This window comes from Suncus etruscus, chromosome 15 (assembly GCF_024139225.1).
Source record: "Suncus etruscus isolate mSunEtr1 chromosome 15, mSunEtr1.pri.cur, whole genome shotgun sequence".
Lineage (NCBI taxonomy): Eukaryota > Metazoa > Chordata > Mammalia > Eulipotyphla > Soricidae > Suncus > Suncus etruscus.
Window position 1 is genome coordinate 3,263,463 of NC_064862.1, and position 15,406 is coordinate 3,278,868.

Genomic DNA, 15,406 nt, shown 5'->3' on the forward strand with positions numbered 1-15,406 from the left:
TACATATAGCAAAGTAGCAGGCTACAAAATTAACAAGAAAAATCAATGGCCTTCTTATACACCAATAATGATAGAGAAGAAATGAACATTAAGAACACAGTTTCATTCACATAGTGCCACACAAACTCAAATATATAGGAGTCAACTTAACTAAAGAGGTGAAGGATCTATACAAAGAAAACTACAAAATACTGCTTCAAGAAATAAAAGAGGACACAAGGAAATAGAAATACATGCTCTGCTCATGGATTGGGAGGATTAACATCATTAAAATGGCAATATTCTCCAAAGCATTTTACAGATTTAATGCAATACATCTAAGGATACCCAGGACATTCTTCAAAGAAGTAGAACAAACACTCCTGAAATTCAGTTGGAAAAACAAATACCCATAGCTAGAGCAACCCTTAGAAGAAGATGGGAGGCATCACTTTCCCCAACTTTAAATTGTATTACAAAGCAATAGTCATTACAACAGCATGGTAATGAAATAAAGACAGACCCTCAGACCAATAGAACAGACTTGAGTATTTAGAGAATGTTCCCCAGACATATAATCAAATAATACTTGATAAAGGAGCAAGAAATGCAAATGGAGCAGAAATCCTCTTCAATAAGTGGTGGTAGGACAACTGGTCAGCCACATGCAAAAAAGCGAATTCAGACCTCCATCTAATACCATACACAAAGGTCAAATCCAAATGGATTAAAGATCTTGATGTCGGCCCTGAATCCATAAGGTATATAGAACAACACATAGGTAAAACACTCCATGACACTGAGACTAAAGGCATCTTCAAGGAAGAAACAGCACTCTCCAACAAGTCAAAGCGGAGATACACAAATGGGACAATATTAAGCTGAGAGGCTTCTGCACCTCAAAGGAAATAGTGACTAAGATACAAAGGCCACTCACAGAATGGGAGAAAATATTCACCCAATACTCATCAGACAAGGGGCTAATATCTAAGATATACAAGGTACTGACAAAACTTAACAAGGAAAAATCACCTAACCCCATCAAAAGTGGGGAGAAGAAATTAACAGACAATTTCTCAAAGAAGAAATACAAATGGCCAAAAGACACATGAAAAAATGCACCACATCACTAATCATCAGGAAGATGCAAATCAAAACTGAGGTACCATCTCACAGTGCTGGCAGGAATGTGGGGAGAAAGAAACTAATTCACTGTTGGTGGGAATGCCATCTGTTCAGCCTTTATAGGAAACAATATGAAGATTACTTAAGAAACTGGACATTAAGCTCCCATATGATCCAGCTATCTCTCCTAGGAACACAAAAACACAATACAAAAATGCCTTCTGGACACCTGTATTCATTGCAGTGCTATTTACAATATACAGAATCTATAAACAATGAAGATGCCCTTTAAAATATATATGAATGTCTAAAAAACTATAGTACACATATACAATGAAATATTATGCAGCCATCAGAAGAGATGAAGTCATGAAATTTTCCTATACAGGGATGGACATTGAAACTATTTGTTGAGTGAAATAAGTCAGAGGGAGTGATATAGACAGAATAATCTAACTCATGTTAGGGTTTTAAGAAAAATAAAGGCCTATTGTAATAATACCCAGAGACAATAGAGATGGGGGTGAAAGGATCAGCTCATGATATGAAACTATCACAAAGGGCGGTGAGTTAAACAAATAAAAAATTAAAAAGAAAGGGTGGTAGTTAAACAAATAATTACACTAAAAACTATCATAACATTAGTAATGAGTAAGAGAAGTAGAATGCCTGTCTCAAATACAGGCATGGGGGTGGCAGAGGAGGGAGATGTGGGGCATTGATAGTGGGAATGTTGCACAGGTGAAGGAAGTTGTTCTTTTTATGACTGAGGCCCAACTGCAAACATGTTTGTAATTTTGAAGAATAAAGTATCATTATATAAAAAGAAAATAGCTTTGTCTTGAATTAAGTCAAGTAAACAAAGTTTTCTGTTCCAAAAAAAAAAATACAAGGAACACACATGCAGAAAAATAGCCAAAAGTAAGTTAAGGAAAGAGGTATCAGAAGAAACCAGCCAACAGTCAATTTGAAATTCCAGTATTCCAATGGTGAACAAATGTATTTCTATTGTCCAAACTACCAAGATTGTGGTAGTTGGTTATAGAAGTCTGGACAGAGAAATACAGTTCCACAGAACGATTACTCACAACCATCCATCTTAGTAGTTAATGCAAATGCCTCACTAGTTTAGACTCTTACCCATTTACATTTATAGTTTACAGTTTACAGTGTTACGTTCTGGTATAAAAACTGTCTTTGTAATTAAACACCACTATCAACCTCCCTTGATATGTAATTGTCGGGGAAGCATCATCTCCAAAAGCAAAGAACAATCTTTAGAACATGTCACTATCAAACTACTACTGACATTTAAAGGCAGAAGAATCAACATGTTTTACACAATAGTTCACATTCTGGAAGTGGAGTACTGATGTTCCTCTCTTCCAACCGAAAAAAAACAACTGTACCACAATACAGTGTGTGAAATAGTCAGATTTATGTCTTTTATTCTCATCTGAAAAATTAATACCTATTTGTTCTCCTGAGCATCCAAGTACACTTCTCTGTCTTATTTTGACAATGGATTCTGCATAAAGTATACCCACTTTGTTTCCTGTTACTTTTTTTTTTAATGATTGCACTGTGTGATATGAAAAAGAGATACAAAAAATGTTTGGAGATACAATTACAGCAAAAGTTTCTTTTGAATTATTACTGTATTTAGTTTTGTTTAATTTGGTAGCCTTGCCATGAAAATATGTCTTGTTCTCTGTTTTAATGAGTGTCTTCTACATGGTGCCATTCCTCATTACAGTGGTCTGGCAGATGTAGATAGGAATGGTAGAACATTCTTAGCAATATGTCATAATCTTGAACAGATAGAATAGTCATGAACTCTCTCTGCAACATAAAGTTTAAAAACATGCACTTAGTAAAAACAAAACGAAACGAAACAAAAACATGCACTTAGGGGCCAGAGAGGTGGCGCTAAAGGTAAGGCATCTGCCTTACAAGCACTAGCCTAGGATGGACTGTGGTTCTATCCCCAGGTGTCCCATATGGTTTCCCCAAGCCAGGGGCAATTTCTGAGTGCATAGCTAGTAACCCCTGAGCATCAAACAAGTGCCAAAATATAAAACACAAAAACAAAAACAAAAACCAAAAAACCCCCTGAGGCACTTAAAGCTCAGTGGTATAGCACTTGCCTTGCATGCCTAAGTCCTGGCTTCTAACCAGACATCATAAAACAAATTTAAAAAAATCCCCCACAAACCATGAGTTTAAGTGCCACATTGGTAGTGGCAGGTATAGGAAATGAAATGTTCACAAAATTCACTTGGTCATAATTTGACCACTATTCACATATTTGAATCAGAGTGCCTTCTCTTCTTCAAAACTTGTGAAGTTACCTGGGCATAATTATGGTGGAAGTGACAAAAATAAGTTCTTTTCTGTTTGACAAATACTATTTGTTCAAGTATGCAAGTGTCCTTTCTATTTGTCTGTATTTTGTTTTTGGCGTTTAGGTGTTATTCTTATTCTTGTTGGTTCTGCTCTCAGAGATCTCTCCAGGTAGGCTCATGGGACCAAATGGTGTCCCTGGAATTGAACACACATCAGGCACATCCAAGGAAAGCATCTTACCTGCTATACTATCTTTCTAATCTAGACCCTCAAATGTTCTTTTTAAAATGACTGTATTATTCACTGTATTTAGTTCTCTTTTTCCCAATTACTGTTCTTTGCTGTTTGTTATTGTGATGACCAGGGATCACCGGTGCGCTTTGTTGTGCTTGCAGTCATGCTTGCTAAGGGTTGCGCTTGTTCAGCTGTGCTTAAAGCTAAAGCATTTTCTGGATGTAGTTCCGTTGGGGATCCCTTTCCTGGCCACAGTGCTCACAAATATTTAACTGTAGTATTTGCATCAACCTTGCTGCACAACAGTGATGGGCTCCATATAGCAATGGCACTAGGAGCAACCTCGGTGCATGTGGATACCATCTGGAATTGAACATTGCTTCAGTGTTGTGTAGAGGAAATCAGCCACTGAACAATCTCATAGATTCAGTGATTCATAGAAACCATTGTAGTGAAGGAACATATTAGTATTTATTATCATCATCATCATCATCCAGTTTTACCCAATAGCATATATTTTCTGCCAGTTCATCTATATTCAATCCAAAATTTATATTTCTAATGGCTCGATTATTAATAAAACACTCATAGATACTTCTCAGCACTATTTCATCTGTACTCATAACTGTTGAGGGACTGGGATTTATTTGTGCCAGCTTGCAGTCAGTGTGGTACCTGGAGCTCACCACTTTCCTTCTGCTTCTTCCTGTCCCTTAACTTAACTCCAGAACAGTAAGAGAATATAATTTTCTTGTTTTACGTACCAACTTTATGATTATTTAAGCTGCCAACTTTGTGGAACTGGCCTGGTAAGCCATTTGATTTTTCCTTAGGTGAGTTCTGGATTTTAATTTTTTTCTTTTGTATTCCTTTAAAGAGTGTCTGATCTTTTTCTAGCACATTGTTACCGAGAATGTGTTTCCTCTTTACTTAATTTGTGTTTGAAATTTTGTTTAGGGAAAAGTCAGGGAGGACTTAATTCTAGGGTTCTATAAGGTTCGGTACCAGAGAATGCTCTTCCTCATAACACCAATGCCCCCCCCCTCCGATTTGGGAAGATGAATTTTTAGGGTGTCAGTAATGAGAATTAATGCTAGTTTCGCACCCTACTACTTTCTGATGGGCTCAAACTCTACTATAGCTATTAGCAGTGTAAGTACCAAATATAAGGTAACATAAAAAGTAACGGCTTGGTAATCTGGGGGAGGGCACACTTGGCAGTGCAAAGGGGCTGCCCTGCCTTCTTACTAAGGGATTGCTTCTCACAGTGTTCATGGGGCTATATGTGATACCAGGGTTTGAATCGGTTTAGTCACAAGCAAGGCAAGTGACTTAACCCCTGAGTTATCTTTCTGGCTTTGGTAATTATGTATTGAAAGATGCATTATTGTACTTTCAATAATTAACTAATATGTATACTTTTAGTGTTTGTACAAAGTGGTAGTTATGTTTATAATATACTTATAAAACTTTTAAAAAGCACAAAAACTTTAACATAGAAATATTTAAAGCTACATGCAACTGCATTCATGTATTAATAAAACATTTTCTTTTTTGATTTCATGCATTTTTTTTTTTCAGAAATGACTTATTTCCTACACTTAGAACATCAGGAGACTAAGGGAGAAAAGAAAAGTAACATGCTAGGACAATTAATCAGTGCAAAAAGATAATACTTTTCTTCTTTATATAAATTCAATAAGGAATTAAGAAACATTACTCAGATACTAATACTGCATTAATCTTAGCGAGGCAGTTCTACTTACAGCGATGATTCTTATGCTATTTTAGTGTGATGCAAATATGGCTTTTACAACTACAAAACCCCCGAGAAATGGCAATTTCTAGGTCAAAAAAGTATTTTTAATATATTGTGACTTTAAATGCTGTTTACTACTTCTTGAACTTTTAAGAAACATTCTTCATATTTTTAATAGTTCTGAGGCTCTTTATATTCTTTTTTCTTTTAATGTTGAAACTTTAGCTTTAATATTTATAGATATGTATAGAAGAAGAATTTCATGTGCTTTCTAAGAGAAATGAACTAGATACTTGGCCACTGAAGTTTTTTTTTTTTTATTCACTTAAACAACTTATACGACTTAATCGTATTTTCTTCTGAAGGTAAAAATGAATACAATGAGGCCAAAGATGTGGTAGAGCATATATCTTGTATGTGTGAGATCCCAAGAAGTGCAAAATAATTAAATATATAAGGGCGGGAGGACAGAGAGATCAAACAGATCCAACCTACAACACTGCATATGGATTTTTTGGGCACTGCCAGGTGTAATCCTTGAGGATAGAGCTCGGACTAAGCTCTGAGAACCTGGGTTTGAGCCAAAAACTGACAACTCACACAAAAATCAACCAACCAAGCAACAACCAAAAGAACCCAAGTAAGATGGCTTGTCTAGAATGAGAAAAACATAAAAAACAAACAAACAAACAAATAAAAACACTAAATGGATGTGATAGACTTAAGAGTCCATGATTCTGTCTGGATTAAGGCTGAATGAATCTACTACAAGGTATCTCTTATGTTAGTTTTTCTTCTTCCTCTATACATAGGTTTTTTTTTTTTTCTCTCTCTCATTCAGTCTTACTTAAGTTTTGGGATCATTTTGGGTATCTGTCTGAATCTCTGCTCGTAAGAAAGCATTCATTTTTTGGTCTGTATTCCTCTACTTCTTATATACATTCCATGCCTAAATTTTATTTTATTTTATTTTTTTTTGGTTTTATTAAATTTTGGCAGCGCTCAGGGGTTACTCCTGACTCTACACTTAGAAATTACCTCTGGCAGGCTGAGGGGACCATATAGGATATGGGGATTCGAACCACCGTCCTTTTGCATGCAAGGCAAAAACCCTACCTCCATGCTATCTCTCCGGCCTCCATGCCTACATTTTAAACTTGTGACTTAATTTGCCACAGAGATGTGTGTATGGAAGATGTCAAACATGGACTAAGATGGATGTCTTGAGGAAAACCATGTTTGTAGAGCTCCAGGAACTCCACACTCTACAGTGTGTTGATGATGCTGATCAAATCCTCTGGCACTGTTCAGGAATAGGTTCCTCTTGCCCACTGTCCTGTTGCTGATATTAATTCCCCTTTCAGCAACAGCATGCAAGGCCACACATAACAGGTTTGCTACCACTTCTCAACAAAGTGGAGTAATGCTATGCCCCCAGGAATTATTTTATAAGCATGCCATGGTAAACTCTAGGAAAGTTTAGGAAAAAGAGGTAAAGGTATTTGTAGAAAAGTTAATACTGAGTTGTATATTCGTTTGCGCCAGTTTTGACATGATATCCTGACAAGGAGGAAATGGCAACAACTTGATCTAAGAGCAGGTTGTCTTACATCACTATCTAACGATAGGATGAAGTCAGAAAACTTGTCATCCTTTGATCAGTGCAAAAGCCAAGATCGCTATCTACAGAAGACTGACTGTGACAATCATGACTGGACAGAACTTATCCTGGGATCAATAAAAAAGCCCTAGTCTAGGCTTTGGCCTACAACCTGCACAACAACCAAGATCTCTAATTCCAGAGGTCTGACTGAGACAACTGCAACTTAACAGGTCTTCTGGAAACATAATGGAAGACTCTATCCTAGGCTTCATCCTAGGATCCGTGCAAAAACCAAGACCATAAACTACAGAAGACTGATTAAAACTGCTGGAATAGAACTAGAACTGTAAAGAAAGACTTCATCATACGCTCCATTCTTTGACCTGTGCAGATACCAAGATCTCTAGACACAGAGGTCTAATTTTATCATCCATGACAGAACAGAAATTTTCCATACACCATAAAAGGACCTAGGGGAGAGTAAATGAATGTGTATGGAGCCTGTAGTTATTCCCATGACAGTATATTTCAAGGGCAGAAAAACCCTGTATCTCTTAGGCCAAGGGAATGCCCTATCTAATTTCCCCAATATTTACTGTGCCTATGCAGAAAGGAAAAAAAAAGAAGCAGCAGCACAAAATAATTTTTTGAGTGGGTTTTGTTATTGTTGTTGCTGTTGTTGACTTCATTTTGTGTGCTTTGTTTTGTTTTTATTTCAGGACCATGGTGGTGGTTGCCTTTGATGCTGTGGTGCTTTTTGGATTTTTTGTTTAATTTTCCTTTTTGTATTGTTGTTGTGTTTCTCTTCCTTTTTCCCTGTCTTCTCTCAAATTAATATTTATAGCCTCTAGAAGGACTCCATCCACTTTTTGCCTGTTTAATTTTTACCCCATTTCATTTTTTTCTCTTTTTCTCTTTTCTTCAAACAGAACCACATAACTTGAACCATACTGTTCCATCTCTCAAATTGAGGGAGTAATAATGAAGGGTACCAAGACCAAACAGTTGTATGATCACTAAGTAATAATAAAATGATAATAAAAATGATCGAACTTAAACACCAAACCTTAAGCCAATGACAACAGAATTGATACCCAATCTACAACAAGCTAGACACAGAGGGAACCACTTATACTAGCAGCCCGAGGGGAAGGGAAAGGGGATATGGGAGGCATGCTGGGAATGAGAGTGGAGGGAGGACAACTTTGGTGGTGTGAATTCCCCTGATTCAACGTCATTATGTACCTAAAATATTACTGTGAAAGATTTGTAATCCACTTCGGTCAAAATAAAAAATTATTATTAAAAAAAGAAAAATTAAAAGCATTTCAAACAAATTGGTTGTCAGTAGTGTTAATAATATTAGCCTTATTTTATTTTGTAAAACAACTATAGGCTAATCTAACATAATATGGTAGAAATATATATGTATATTCTCTTCCAATTTTTACCTGTAAATAATTTGTAAGATAATCTAAATGATATTTAAAAAAAACCAAGTTCTGGTTATTTCAATAGAACTTATCTAAAAAATAACTAACAAACCAGTTAAAGAAAATAAATAACTATGCAGGTCATGTGTCTGTATCAAACTATCCCTATTCTGCTACATAACTCTTGTACATATGAACCTTAAACATTTCATCAAACATCTGAAAACGTTTCCTAGCCTAGAAAAAAACAACTACATATTGGACCCAATACGTATTAAACCTGTTTGACCTGGGATCAATTGCAGGTACCCCATGGTCCTCTGCCAGGAGTGATCACAACTGGAGAGCCAGAAGTAAACCCTGAACACTGATGGGTGTAAACTCTGCACCTCCCCCACAATCAAACAAGACTTTGGCATGTAGTATATTTCCAGTTTTAAAATGGTGTGAAATCACGTATTTAAGTAATTAGTCTAATCAAATAACACCCGTAGATTAAAAATACAAAATACAATTCTTTTGTTTTTCTTTTGGGCCACATCCAGTGATGCTCAAGGGTTACTCCTGCCTATGCGCTCAGAAAGTGTTCCTGGCTTGGGGGACCATATGGGATGCTGGGAGATTGACCTTCCTAGGTCAGCCGTGATTAAGGCAAACGCCCTATCACTGTGCCACCACTCTGGCCCCTAAAATATAATTTTTTGATAATGACTGTATTATCTCTGATAACATGAATTAGAAAAATGTTTGTTTTTCTATGTGAAACAGGAAAAGGGAAAGCCTCCCTATTAATAATTAAAAATAATAATGATAAAGGTATTTCTTCTACAGGCTTGGAACGTTTGGAAATTCTTATGTTTTCTTGCCAATAGGACTGACTTAATCTTAGGGCACAGCAGTAAAGCTACTTTGCAAAACTCAGAAACAATATTTTTGTGATTATAACTACCAATTATTGCTACTAAAATAGAACCCCGGGTCTCATCTATGTGCGGCATGCACTCTACATCTCTATCCTAGAGTCACAGTTAGAGACCATCAAATAATAAAAAAAATGCTTGTAACTTCTGCTATAATTATGCCCAATAGGGTTTTTATGGATAATATTTCTATAATTAAAGAAGACACCCAAAAAGACCATCAAAGTACGTTCTTATTAGCTTAGATTTACAATTTGTTCTAGTAGAAAATTACATGGTAAACTGGAATTGGGCCAAGGTGTTAACTAATATACATTAATATATAAACAAGTCTATTTAATCACTGGACTTTGTTTTTAAGGATGAAGAGAATTACTGACCAAAAGCAGAGTTATTACTTTGTAGTTACTGTTAAGGAATCTCAAGTACTGTTTTGATTTTTGAATTACACATGGCTATGTCCAGATTTACTCGTAGTGCTGGGGGAATTAAATGAGGTGCTAGGAAGCAAATCAGGGTTGCTAGTGTGCAAGAGAAGCATCTTAATCCCTGTACTATTTTGCTGGCCTTTCAAGTACTTAATTTAAATGAAATTGGAAAAATTGTATGTGGATAATATTTGAACATTAGTAATAATTGATAGCCTCTTTAAAACACTGGATCTTGTTTGTTTGTTTATTTGTTTATCTAAGTATTGGTTTATGGGCCACATCCAGTGATGCTCAGAGGCCACTCCTGACTATGCACTCAGAAATCGCTCGTGACTTGGGGGATCAAACCCTGGTCTGTCCTAGGCTAGTGCGGGCAAGGCAGACCCTTACCACTTGCACCACCGCTCCGGCCCCATCGATCTTGTTTATTTATTTATTTATTTTGTTTTTTGGGTCACACCCAGCAGTGCTCAGAGGTTACTCTGACTTTACGCTCAGAAATTGCTCCTGGCAGGCTCGGGGGACAATATAGGATGTCGGGATTCGAACCACTGTCCTTCTGCATGCAAGGCAAATGCCCTACCTCCATGCTATCTCTCCAACCCGGATCTTGTTTATTTTTAATTCTAACTACAATCCATGTATTCTAGAAAAAGCCCAAGTATAGTTTATAGGTATCTGGTTGAAAGGGAAGAAGAATAGAACACAAGAAGGAAAGTGAAGAAATGATGGGAAATGTCTCTAGTCTATCATATAATTCCAATTGGTGGTTGGAACTAAAACACAAATAACATTTTGTGATAAAATATAAATGAGCAGATCTAATTTTTAAGAGAAAATCTAACTCTTTTTTTTTTTTTTTTTGGTTTTTTGGAAAATCTAACTCTTAAGAATAGTAAAGTGGATAAAGTGGTGGACTTGGGTTCAGTCCTCAGCATCCAATATGGTCTCCAGCTGAGCCTCCCAGGAATGACTCCTACTTGCAGAGCCAAGAGTAACCCCTGAACATTGTCGGTGTGGTTGAAAATCCATTCTACCCCCCAAAAGAAAGCAAATGGAAAACGTTTATGGACAGACGAATAGAATGGAGGCACTTCCACAACCACAGGGTAATGTTTTCTTTCCAGTGAAAAGAAAGAGCACTGGAAAAAATGGTCAAAATATTACCTTGTTAAGAACTTTGAAAATTAGTCACAACTTTCAACTATAGAACTATGTACTGAAAGGAAAGGAGGCAAAGATAAAGAGAAAAAAACTTGTTTTACTTTGTCTTTTCATATTAGAATTCTTGCCAATTTCTTGGTAACCTAAAAACTGTCAGACTCAATAGGATGTTAGCTGTGAAAGCTGGCAGGTGAGCAATCAGTAGCAGGGAGGAACACATCTGAAGTGTCTCCAAAACCTCAAGTGTGAGTCTCTGGTTTATGGGTGGCCCTTTGAAAATCTCCATTCTTAGGTCTTGTCTTTAGTTAATGTGACTCAGAGCCTGCTCAGTGAATAGCTGTATCCCTAGGACACTTATAGAAAAGAAGTGAGTCGTAATTCGGTGGTCATACAAGTTAGGAGAAACAAGAGGATTACCCCCAAAGTAAAAAGACAAGTGCGGACATGACACATCTTCTCAGATATGACACATCTATAGAATACTCTGAGAAGTTCGAACACATTCCTGTAAGTTTAGAAGGTCAGAAGCTTGTGCAGAACAAGGTGTCTTTCATTTCTGACTGTCACTGATGGTCAGCATAAGCAGAAAGTAAAGTCTAAGTAAGGCAGAGCTCTAAATAGCTTTTTGGAAACACTAAAAGTAGGTCCTTATACATAGAACATTTACACAAGGTTGCAGCACCAGATACTGAAACATCTGTCCAATTATTAGCATATCAGCTAACCAACATATTCAGACTTTATAAAATTCCTATAAAACATTACACAAACAATATCAGCAACAAAAATATGACATGAAATAATGAAGGTAGGAAATCTGATTTCCAAAAGTTTGGCCATTTTTTACACATGTCCATTTATCAATTACATCATAATAATAAAAATGAAGAGAGAAAAATATGACTCCAAACAGGAATCAAATTGATCAAGTTTATAGACAAAGTCCCTGAGATAAACTAGAAGTTGGGTTCACTTTCTCCAAAAGAATTAGGAGAAAGTTATGAGAATAATAGTTTAGCAAGTAAAAATAGAAATGTAAATAGATTATTAAAAGAATATTAAAAATATAAATCTGGAGTTGAAAAATTTTTTAGAAAATGGTCAAAACCTTCCCAAATTTGATAAAAAACCAAAAAAGCAAAGTTTTTTATAAGCTACTATAAATAAATTGAAGCCGATTCAAATTAAATAATCTTAAAAATTGATTGTAGATTTAGATAATCATCGAAAAACAAAATATACTTACTAGAATATGAAAATATAAAAATAAAAATATTTATTATACTTATATTTACTTTACCCATAATGAAGTAAGTTACAGAAAAAAATTAGGAAATCCTCAAATAAGTGGAAATTAAACAATGTACCAAAACAATCAATGGTTCAAGGAATAAATTACCAGGAAAATTGTAAAAGGATAGTGGAAATAAAAATACATTTTAATGTATGTAATACAAAAGTATGGGGTACAGCAAAAGCAAAGATTTCAGAAAAGTAAATATAACTGAATACACATCTGCTAACTTCTACTCTATTTCTAGAAAGCACAATTTATTTCTTCATTGGCAAATTATTAATTCAATATATAAATATAATATAATCATTTAAATAGATAAAATTATATATTTATATTATATAGTCATATATTAGGGCTTGAGCAACAATATAGCAGGTAGGGTGCTTGCCTTGCATGCAGATAACTCAAGGTTCAATCCCAATCTGGCTTCCAATATGGTTCCCCGAGCCCTGCTCAAAACTGTCCCTGACTATAGAACAAGGAGTAAGTCCTGAGTACCATTAAGTATGGCCAAAAAACAAAATAAAATCAAAATTAAGTTAGGGGCTGAAGAGAGCATAGTGGTAAGTCATCCCATATGGCCCCCCAAGCTTGCCAGGAGCAATTTCCTGAGCATAGAACCAGAAGCGTAGAACCTGAGTGCTGTTGGGTGTGACCCCCCAAAACAAAAAAATAAACAAAAAACATTAAGTTATATAATTATATATAAGATATTATTTGCCCAATTGGAAGTACTGAAACAGAGTCTCTCAAGAAGATATACATAGTAGTACTTCAAATGAGGCTTATAGCATAAGTTATTAAGGAAATGCAAATAAATTCTTTTTTTTTTTTTTTTTTGGTTTTTTGGATCACACCCGGCAGTGCTCAGGGGTTACTCCTGGCTGTCTGCTCAGAAATAGCTCCTGGCAGGCACAGGGGACCATATGGGACACCGGGATTCGAACCAACCACCTTTGGTCCTGGATTGGCTGCTTGCAAGGCAAACGCCACTGTGCTATCTCTCCGGGCCCGCAAATAAATTCTTAATATTGATATCTACCTATAAGGATGGAAATAATAAAAAGACAATAGTAACTATAAAATTAGAGGAAACTCAAACCATTATATATTGCTAATAAGACTATACAATGGTTCAGTCACTTTAAAGAATATTTTGATATTTCCTCAAAATATTAAATATATCTGCTATATGATACAATTTTTCTACTAAGTATATGCACATAACTCAAAATACATGTCTATACAAAACCTGTATAAGAATGTTCTTAGAGCATTATTCATTATAGCTGAAAATGGACATAACCAAAGTGCTCATCAAAGGATTATAAAATACAGTATATTCATATGTCAGAATATCAGTAGCTCTTAGAGATATGAAATTCTGAGGCATGCTACAATATGAATGAACTCTGAAAACATACATTAATACCAAAGTAAGACACAAAAGGTTACACATTACCCTGCTATTTTTATATTAAAAATCCAGAATTTGTACAAAAAGGACGTTAATTGTACTTTCTAGAAAACAGGAGGAGAAGACAATGGAGGATGGAGTGACTATTTAATCACTATGGAATACCTATATGATGAATCTATTTAAAATTACAGTGATGCTGTGGTGAAAGTATGTGAGAATATTCGAATCTATGTTGTGTATCTTGCTGTATAAACTATATATTCAAATAAAATTATTACCAAAAAGTCATTCAAATAAAAAAATAAAATAATGGTTCTAGAAAGTGAAGTTTATCTTGACAACTAAAAAAATACAAGTGGGCAGGCCAAATTCCGCCTGGCTTCTCTCCATTGCCCACCACCATGGAAAACCAAGCAGCCTCCCCCTACACATCCACCATCTAACTTGCAGAAAAATGTTCCAGCTCCATAACTAGACTTCAAAAAAAATAATGACTGCTGAATCTGCCCAGGTAGACTGGTCCAGATGAACAACTCTGGGTTCTTCTCAGAATGGGGGCAGGAATATTCCCCTTTCTATGTCTACACCTGACAACCTTCAACAGTAATATCCCAGTTCCATAACTGAACCTCATTACATAATTAATCCATCAAATTGCTCAATATCTATAGATTTTGGATCATGTGCCCTCATTTGCATATGCCACCTCTAAATTTCATAGTACTGTCAGCCCAGTAGGATCACAGCAAATCTGATGTGAAAGTTACATAGAAGACCATCAAACCCAGTGAGCCTAAACAGTAACAAAGGCTCAACCACAGCTCAGTAGATCCTTAGACAGCGATGTTAGCAACACCATGGAGAGATAGAACAATTATTACAAGTTGACACATATTGATCTAATTTACAATAATTCCACTTCCTGTGTGTTGTACTTTGAAGTAAACATGTTTGTTTCCGAGTAGCAAGCTAGGGTTGTGGGTAAGAAACTGGGGACACTGGCAGAGGAAAAGTCACGCTAGTGGTGGGATTGGTGTCAGAACATTTATTGCCTGAAATAAGAGTATACTGAACAAACTGATAAATAACAGTATCATATTTTTAAGAGATAAAAGCAAAATAGCAAACTATATGTATTGCTTTATGCCAGAGAGAAAATGTCTTGAATCTGGCAATGGAAATGGAGCAAGAAATTTCGATCACAGAATAACCTAATGAACAGCTTTGGGACATATAATAAATATTATATAAAATATAGTTATTACTTTGGTAATATTACTAAGGTCAGTGGAGAGGGAGAAGGAAAATTTCAAAGAAGTACTTTGAGCTGTATTCATTTCATGTTCTTTGAATTACCAAATATGTAAGGACCTATTATGATAAAAGTTATTCTACTAAAACAGAGAATAGAAAGAAGAGAAACATCAACTGAAGAGTCATTTATACTTAGGAGAGGATTGAAGGTTATGTGTCTACAGAGAATTTTACAAGTACTTCTCAAAGAGTAGAAGGGAAATAGAGCCTAATCATTCAATCTTGGGTGATAATCCTAAAGACTTCTCAACTCCTCACTTCACTTCTTCCAACAGCTGTCTGTGGCATGTGGGTAGCAAACTTTAAAGTCTAGCAGGTGTTTGTAATTTCCTTTCTCAAGGTCACAGGTGATTCTACCAGTGCACTAGCAAAACCACAGCT

General features: G+C 35.7%; 2 protein-coding genes across 2 annotated transcripts in view; both read right to left on the reverse strand.

The window, feature by feature from the left end:
* The window catches only part of BCLAF1 (BCL2 associated transcription factor 1), a 1,193,665-nt gene that overhangs the window by 104,127 nt on the left and 1,074,132 nt on the right, over positions 1-15,406 (reverse strand). The window lies entirely within an intron of this gene.
* AHI1 (Abelson helper integration site 1) overlaps positions 1-15,406 on the reverse strand; it is a 253,355-nt gene that overhangs the window by 61,059 nt on the left and 176,890 nt on the right.